The sequence below is a fragment of the Populus euphratica genome, unplaced genomic scaffold (genome assembly GCF_000495115.2).
Source record: "Populus euphratica unplaced genomic scaffold, PopEup_1.0 scaffold280.1, whole genome shotgun sequence".
In the NCBI taxonomy this organism is placed as follows: domain Eukaryota; kingdom Viridiplantae; phylum Streptophyta; class Magnoliopsida; order Malpighiales; family Salicaceae; genus Populus; species Populus euphratica.
This window is the reverse complement of record NW_011499979.1, coordinates 248,992-259,000: the sequence shown is the minus strand read 5'-3', so window position 1 is coordinate 259,000 and position 10,009 is coordinate 248,992.

The following is a 10,009-nucleotide window of genomic DNA, read 5'->3' as shown; positions in this document are numbered from 1 at the left end:
TTAACATGTATTCTTAAACCTTAATTTTCACACACACATTTTAACATATGATTGTGGGTTGCACATTGGATTATTACATAATTTGAAGGAAAAGAGATAGTATATAATTTGAAAAAAAAAACAAAAAAAAAAGCAAAAAAAATAATGATAATAAAAATATAGATAAGTTTGGTTTCGTAGCCTCTCTAACCTAAGCAATTAAGCCCGAAGGGGTGTTTTAATATCTGATACCCTAAAGTCAACTGACTTGGGAGCTATTAGCTCAACGCTTGTTACATAGGTTAAGGAGAAAAGCTTATGAAAATCAAACATTGCACTATCTACGTATCAGTATTGTCAACCGAGTTACTAAACTCATAGGGGTGTCTCAACACCTAATGCCCTAAGACTAACTAGTCTGGGAATCATTAGCCAAAAGCTCGTTGCATGAGTTAAAGATGCATTGTATTTTAAGTTTTATATATATATATATAGAAAAACAAATCTTAACCCAAGGAAGTTAACCTTAAACATTAGAACAAGAATTTTGTTTATTTCCAAGTAAAGCTCTATAATTATGTGGTGATATATTGAGCACAAAAGGAAGATTTATTAATATCTTATTTAAGAGGTATGGAGTAAGTATATAAATTTAATAAGAGTTTATTTATCCGGATAGATTAATGAAAGTTGAATGATGAATACCTTACTTTGTGGAATTTGCAAATTGTTTTTCTATTTTAACGCTTTGATTACTAGGGATTGGTAATAAGCTGGTTAGAGGGTGTGATTAGTATTTAAAAGTGCATTTTTATCAAGGTTATTATTATTACTACTATTACTATTACTATTACTATTACTATTGTTATTGCTATTGCTATTGCTATTACTATTACTGTTATTGTTGTTGTTGTTGTTGTTGTTGTTGTTGTTGTTGTTGTTGTTGTTGTTGTTGTTGTTGTTGTTGTTGTTGTTGTTGTTGTTGTTGTTGTTGTTGTTGTTGTTGTTGTTGTTGTTGTTGTTGTTGTTGTTGTTGTTGTTGTTGTTGTTGTTGTTGTTGTTCTTGTTCTTGTTCTTGTTATTTATTACTTCGACACTCCTACACTTGGGAGAAAACATCAATTTTTTAGTCGTGTCACCTGCTCTGTCCCCTAATCGGATAGAGGCAAGACATTTTCACCGCTCTTCTATGCCTATTGATTAGTACTTAAAATTATATTTTTAGCAAGATTTTTGGATTCTATTAGGTTTAATATTTTTTTATAAACTTTTTTATTTAATTATATAATAAAAATAAATGCTCATAAAATTGAAATCAATCTAAAAATAAGCACTTATTTGAGACAATTATCCCTAGAAAACAAACAAAAATCAATAATAAAGTTCATTTCCCAACCAATCCTACATTGAATGATGAAATAAAAAAAATAAATTAAAAAACCAGAAAAAAAAAAAACATATTCTATTGGTGGGTAAACTTGTAAAACCTATAAATTGGGTAAAGTGCAGTCCAAACCGGAACATTATTCGGTAATTGGGTCATATATAGAGTTGTAGATCTCAGATTTAGGTCTATTTTATATGAATGGAAAGCTAAGATATAAACCTATATTTTTCATGGGAAGTTAGGACTCAATTCTACAGTTTGAAAATCTAAATCTTAGCAACAACGTAGAAGTCTAAATTTGTCCTGCAGCCTAGGTACTGTTCAGTGTTCAATCCATATCTCGAGTTCTAGAAATCCAAATGACCTAGATTTTTTTTTGAAAAGTTGAGATAATTTCCTAGAACTTTCATGTGAAAGTCTGGTTTAAATTATGACGTTATCAATGATGTTTTATTCAGACAACAAATGCTTGGCACTTTCATAGCCCATATTGTATAGTATAACCGACACTTGTGCTATGAAAGTAACTTGATTTGTTGTTAACATCAGTTATAATCATGAATATCTAACAATATTTACAAGTATTAGCATTAATCGAATAAGATAACTAATATAATCATGTTAATAATTTATAATATGATTGGAACCTTGTTTGTGTGTGGTTTCCAATTGAATAATAAGAGTTTATACTGTACTTGTTTAACATACCATTAGTGGATCCTCTGACCTTTACATTTATTGTTATCATTGGTTAATCCTTACATTAATCTTTCATCTCAAATTTCTCATCAACTTCTTCTTCTTTTCCATCTTCTTCTTCTACTACTGCTACTACTACTATTATTATTAGTAGTAGTAGTACTACTACTACTACTACTACTATTATTATTATAATTGTTTTTATTACTATTACTATTATTAATATACTACTAATACTATTATTGTTGTTGTTGTTGTTGTTCTTATTGTTACTATTATTGTTATCTATAATTTATACAATTAACCTCCCTGTAGTTCGACCCCGGTCTTGTCGAGTTATTTATTATTTCGACACTCCTACACTTGAGAGAAGACATCAATCTTTTGATCATGTCACCTATAAATGTAGAGGCAGAGAAGAGGCACGAGAGAGAAGAAGAACAAAAAGGAGAAAGAACATGAAAAGAAAAAAAGAAGAAAAACAGAGCAAAACACAAAGAAGGGAAGGAGCAGCACCGCCAGCTACCACAATCCCCAGCCACCACTAGTAACACTTGTGCAACCACCATCGCTCGCAACACCACCTCGATGCCACCATAAGTCAGTCTTCTCTTCTTCCTTCTTCTCCTTCGTTGTCTACTCTCCACTATTCATGTAGCAGGTAAACAGTGGAGAGCTATTGTTCATAGCTGGGTCAATTCTAGACCAGCCCGAATGGTTAGGCCCAGCCCAAATAGCTGAGTCCGACCCCAAAAAAATTAAAAAAAGAAATTGGAAATTATAATTTTTCCTTGTATTTTTCTACTAAATTTTAGTTAATATTGGTTTGTATTTTTATACCATAAAAATATAAATCTGGTATTAAAATACCTAGTTTTCATCAAAACTTTCAAAATACAAAAAGAAATTAAAAAATATATTTTTTTTTTTTGTGCTTACAACCAAGTGTCTCAAAGCTAAAAAATCATATTGTATTTTTCATACATCAAAAAATAATGTTTTAGCACGCATTTTAACTTTAATAACCAGTTTATTAAAGTCAAGATAACATTGGCCAAAATTGCAAAAACAAACAAAAATTTTATTTTGTTTTGTTTTAGTATCAATGATTATGAATTGATACGTAAAATATATTCTTGATATTAAAAAGGTTTTTTTTTTTGTTGACGACAGAGAATAGTTAGGTTTTTACCCGATAAAATAAGAATCTCTTTACAAAGAAAGCTTTTCTTAAATCGTAGACAAACTAATAAATTTTAGACAACACAACCAAACCTTAGATTTTATCAAACAAAACAATGCAGCTTATCTTAGATAGGGTGTAGTTGGGGTGTTAATACCTTTTTTTTACGCAACTAGTCTTTGTACCCCATCCTCTGAAACCATTTAGGGTTTCTAGTGACCAGAATATTAGGTGGCGACTCTCAGTCTATATTTTCCAGATAAAAGACATGAATTCCTTGTCTTTTCATATTTTACCCGATAAACTATACATATGTCTACTTATTAGTTTTTAAGGTTGGACAATCATCGCGACGCCGCACATATGCAATAATGTTAATCTTGGTTATCTTTATTTTTAGTTGTATATTGAAGTGGCAAATGTGATCTTGTCACTCCTTGAATTTATATCTCAACTCCCTTATCCCTCCTTTAGACTCTAGGTATTGCTCCTTCAGCTTCTTCAGTTCCTCCTCTCAGAACTCCAGCTCATTCTAGACTATAGAGATATGATCTCTCAAGGCATTTATTCTATTTTAATACTCCCTCATATTTGACTCGGCTATCTTTCTTACTTCTCTTTCATAGTCAGTTTGGGCCTTATATTAAGCTGTTAAGCTTCTTTCTTCCTTAATGTTGAGATTGGTCAATCTATTTTTTAATTTTAGTCTCCAACCTCATTCTATTGTGATCCCTTTTTTTTTCAAAGAAGTTATCATCTCTTATCAACATGTCTCTTGTCCTCCATACCCTTTTTCACAATTACATGTTCTTTTTCCATCACATGATTGTTTATTAGGTCATTATATTTGGCCACTCTTTCCTTTGACTATTCTTAGATCCCATGCACAATTTTCTCAAACTTCGTAGCCATCTCTTGATCATTATTTTCTCATTCTATTTTTTTTTTATTAATGTTGCCACTCGTTCATCCTTCTCTATCAACTACTAGTTTAAGAAGGACTTGATCTTTTCTTTTTTAAATAGATGGTTTTCTGAGAATTTATACTAACTGCTGTTATTACTTGGCTTAATTCTCAGCTTATCCAACTCGTCTTACAACTTTTATTCATTGTTTACCCTTTTTCTCAAGTGTTCTCTAGTGACAAATGATCTTGTTTTTATAAATACCATTTAGCCTTACATTTTTATGGATACCTCTATGATCCACCTTTTCTCTATGCTAAGTAATTAAGACTGACTTAGGATTCCACTTCTTATTCACCTTTATGGACTAATACAAGTTGCCCTTAATCACGTCTGATGGCTTCTAACTCAACTAAAAATTAGAATCCTTAAACAACCCAGTATACTTAGCTAAACCCAAGTCCTCAACACCTATTGAATGCCTCCCAATTGTCTAACGACTAATGAAGGTGAGTAAATGGTGTAACTAATTAAACCAATCAATGAGACTTATGCTTTATCTCCGCAACTCATTAAATAAGATGAATTATCTACCCAAGGGGCTTTACACCTAAAGTTACTTTAAAGGAGTGCTTGGTTTTTTTTTTCTACCCATACCTTCTCATCTAACCTTTTCTAATCTTCACTCAAAATTAGCTTCAAAGGCCTTATATTGAAGCATTATAAATTATTGAAAACCTTTTCTTAAGGTTTTCAAGTAACTAACTATCCATATGAATAATACAGGAATACAACATCACAATGCTCCCTTTTCATGCATCCTACAATGATTTAGCGACAAAAAATTTTAAGCTAAAACAACTGAAGAATGATTACTCTTTATCTATTCATATTTTACAAAGGCATTAACAGCTTTGACACTAATGATCATAGAAGATTTTAAAGGAAACAAACTAACCCTAGGATAGAAAAAACAACCTCCTGGTATCTTTCTTCTCCTGGCTTTCCTTTATTTTTATTTGCCTTTAGCTTAGTCTCAACGACTTTCCATTTGAACACCCTCTTAGGTTGTCCTGTATTGATCGACTTGATTTATGTGTAGCAATTTGACAACTTGGTAGTTATGTCTTCAATCTTTTTTCTAAAGTACACCTTATAAGGGTCATTTGAAAAGTTCAAAATCTGATCATACTCCTCAATGGTGGGGGTTATGTCAATATCCCCGATAGTGAAGCATCTTTAACCTGGATCATAAAAATGCATCAAGACCTTGACTGTAGAAATTTATACTAAAAGCTTTACCAAATGGACAATTCTCTCAATATTTTCTCTCAAACAGGGTTTCATCCACATAACCAAAAACTAACACATACTTCTCTATTTTATCCACAAAGCAATGTACTTTGGTCATGTGCAGTAATTCCCCAACCTTGGTCCCCACGGAATCCCCTTCAATTAATTACATCATCTTATATTTTTATCAGTACTCAGAAAGAGTCATTAAAGTTATGGTTTTGGCTTAGAAATCATGTAGAGTTCAAGATTTTTATTAGATCTGTCTTTATACAAAATGAATTATTAGGGAGTTCATATTTTAATGGAAAATTCTAAGCATTACATGAGGGGTGGGCTTACTGTCTAATCTCAAAAGGGTCTATGATTTGCTAGTGACCACTTTTTCTAAAGGCAATGTAGGGGTTTATAAAGAATGGTTGGCGCACAGTGTGACCGCCATTACTGATTAAATGCTCAGCTCATAGTTAAATGTTTTACAAATCTAAACTCCGACTGAAGTCATGAGTTAGACCATTACTCTCCACTTAACCTAGAAATAGGGTTAATTGAAAATTAAAATGCATGAAAGCATTAATCCATACTTGATGTACTTATATATGAGCAGCATGTAAAACAAAGACATGAACAATATATAAAAATACATGCTAAAATTAAATTGCATAGACCAGTAAAAATAAACAAGTAAACAAACAAAACTCAGTCAGACCAGATAAATCCCAAGTAGAGTCATCATCCTATTATGAAGTGCATGACATCGAATGGCAGAGCTGCCTCTTGGAATTGAAGGGTGTTTGGATTTAAGAATAAAGTTATGATTAGAGGGTTCAAAAGTTCTTACATAGTATTATGGTCACTAGAAAACTTAATAACCTATTAGAGTCTAGGTAAAAGAACTAGTTGTGCAAAGAAAAGACGCATCACCCCCATTGCACTTTACCTATAGTAATCTACATCGTTGATTGATATTTAATCTAAAGTGTGTTTTTATATGTTGATCTCATTTAAGGTTCAAAGCAAATCTCCCTTCATGAGAAAGTCTTTACCTTATCATATTAAATCCAAACTATTCTAAAGCTTAATTTTTAGCAAAGTATTTTTTTTTTTTAATATCTAGAGGTATACTTTATAGTATAATTGTGTTCATCTGAATATTAAAGTTTAAAGTTTACAGCTAAATCTTAATACTCTGAACATTAATGAAACAAATTAATTGTTGTGTGATTTTTGGTATTTTGGTCAAATCCTAGTTGATAATTATAAACTAATTACAATATCCATTTTGCATGATAAAATGTGATTTTTAAAAAATATATATACATGAAAAGCCTTTAGAATTTGGTCATATGCATGAATACAAAACATATTTTTTGTGTTTTTGAAATGATGAAATTTTTAAAAAAAAATGGATTTTGTTTTTTGAAATTTCAAAGCAAAGAGGGTATTTTTTATATTGGGTCTATATCTTACAGTGTAAGTCTACAATATGATATTAAATGAAGTTCTAAAAAAAAAATATTTTTATATTTTCTAAAATAAAGAAATTGATTTTTGTATTTTTTCTGAAATTTTAGAGAAAAATCAAATATTTTTAATACCAGATTTGTATCTTACAGTGTAAGTCAATAGTTCAATATTAGACAAAAACTATTGGAAAAACTCTCGAGGGACTTACAAATAATTTCAAAATGATCCCTTAATTTTTTTTTAATTTTTTAAGGATCATTTGGCTAAACCCCAAAATAAAAACAAATTAATACCAAAAAAAAAGGTTGAGAGTATGTTTGTCAAACACATCTTTGGCTTAAAATTAAAAATAAAAAAATTCCTTAAAAGTATGTTTGGCAAACCCATTCTAAATGGTCAAACACATCCTTAAGTCTAGGTTGAGCTTTGTTGAACCACATGAATTAGGCCTATTAGGCTAGAGGCCCAAATCCATGTGTATGGGTGGGGCTTAGGCCCAACCTAACTCGATTTTATTTGGGCCAGCATAAAGCCCAATAGGTTTTTTTCTTTAAATAAACTTAGGCTAGACAAGCCTAAACATAGGTTGGGCTTCAATCCAGCTCATTTACCTTGTAACTAGCCTAGATATCTAACAAAGTTTTGTTAGAAAAAATGATAATAAACATGATTGTCATACATTGTTGAAGCTATGAAAAACACAAATACAATGAGTGAGGAGGAGGAAGAAATTTTTTTCTTCATTTTTTAGGCAAATTATTATTATTATTATTATTTGTAGTTTGAATTGTCTTTGAATTTGCAAAGTTGACTACTTCACATTGAGTTAACCATCATTATAGTTTTTTTTTTCTATAAAACACATTAACAACATCTAAATTTTTTTTACATTCAATAAAAATTTGATCCAACCCGTAATATATCACGATCAATTATTTAGTTTACAACTAATTATTATGATAAAAATCCAAACAAGTAATGCAATTCTCTTATAACAAGAAAACATAAGCTTAAAATAAAATTTTTCATAAAGAATAATCACACTTTGAAAATGAAAGTGACCAAAAAAAAATTACTTTCTAATATAACTCTCACAGCCTCCATAAATTAGATAATTTATAAGAGATGCTGAATGAGAATCCAACAATAAAGACAATAAATTACATTACATCATAACATATATTAAGAACATGTTTGAAATTATAGTTACGAATATTTTTTAAAATATTTTTATTTGAAAATATATTAAAATAATATTTTTTTTATTTTTAAAAAATTATTTTGATATCAATGCATCAAAATAATTTAAAAATAATAAATTAATTTTAAAAAATAAAAAATTTAATTTTTTTAAAATATTTTTAATACATAAAAATAAATAATCCTTAAAATATGAAGGTAAAATGTTGTAGCATGACCGCAACATGGCCGGGTGCAGTTGGAAAACTATATAAATTACATGCTATCTTCGTCAATATTTTATTTGTTCAACTCTTTTATGTTTTTTTTTAATATACTTGTTATTCTTTTTAGCAAAACATGAAATAATGATATTTTCAATAATAGCTTATAAAAAAATGTATGTTATCTATTATTTATTTCCTTTCAATATTTATACAAAATTAATATATTTTTTAAGTTAGGAATATTGTTTTGATAAATCATCATCAACTAAAGTATTATATTTTTTAATTTGAAAGAACTAAATATTTCTTAAATTATAAATATCAAATATTAGAATATGAATAAAACTTGAATGTTTTAAATCTTAGGCCATCTATAATGAAGAAAATGTTTTTAGAAACAAATTTTAGAGTATGTTCAAATTTGAATGTTCTATCATATAAATATTTTCTAAGACTATGCATCTTGGATGTGTAAGTTTTAATAAATAAAAAGCTTATTATCATGAGGTCTCAATTTATTTATAAAGTAGACCTAAATTCGAGATCTACAGCTCTAGATATGATTCAATTACCAAATAGTGTTCTGGTTTGGACTGCACCAGCATCTCTTTTCTAAATTTAGCCAGCTCTTTGTCTTTTCAATTTCAGTTCTTAAACTCATCAATCAATCCTTTCATTTATGTGATAAGCCTGCATTTAAAATAAATATTTACCATAAATTAAAAGTATCTTATATTATTAGATATGTTGTGATAAAACATGCTTTAGTGAAGGAGTTATTGATGCATGAAAACATGCTTTAGTGAAGGAGTTATTAATGCATGAAGTGCAAAATAATGATATAAAACCTTGATAAAAATATATTTTTAAATATTAATCACAAGTTCTAAGCCATTACATGAGGGGTAGGCTTACTGTCTAGTCTCAAAAGGGTCCATGATTTGCTAATGACCACTTTTTCTAAAGGCAATATAAAGGTTTATAAAGAATGGTTAGGGCACAGTGTGACCGTCATTACTGAGTAAATGCTCAGCTCATAGTTAAATGTTTTACAAATCTAAACTCCGAGTGAAGTCTTGAGTTAGACCATTTCTCTCCACCTAACCTAGAAATAGGGTTACTTGAAAATTAAAATGCATGAAAGCATTAATTCATACTTGATGTACTTATATATGAGCAGCATATAAAACAAAGACAAGAACAATATATAAAAATACATGTTAAAATTAAATTGCATAGACTAGTAAAAATAAACAAGTAAACAAACAAAGCTTAGTCAAACCACACAAATCCCAAGTAGAGTCACCATCCTGTTATGAAGTGCATGACATCGAATGGCGGAGCTGCCTCTTGGAATTGAAGGATGTTTGGATTTAATCATAAAGTTATGATTAGAGGGTTCAAGAGTTGTTACCTATTATTATGGTTACTCGAAAACTTAATGGTCTGTGAGAGTTTAGGTAAAAGAACTAGTTGTATAGGGAGAAGATGCATCACCCCCATCGCACTTTACCTATAGTAATATGCATCGTTGATTGATATTTAATTTGAAGTATGTTTTTATTTATTGGTTTCATCTAAGATTCAAGACAAATTTCTTTCCATTAGAAAGTCTCTACCTTACCTTGTTAAATCCAAACTATTTCAAAGCTTAATTTTTAGCAACGCATTTATTTTCTTTAATACCTAG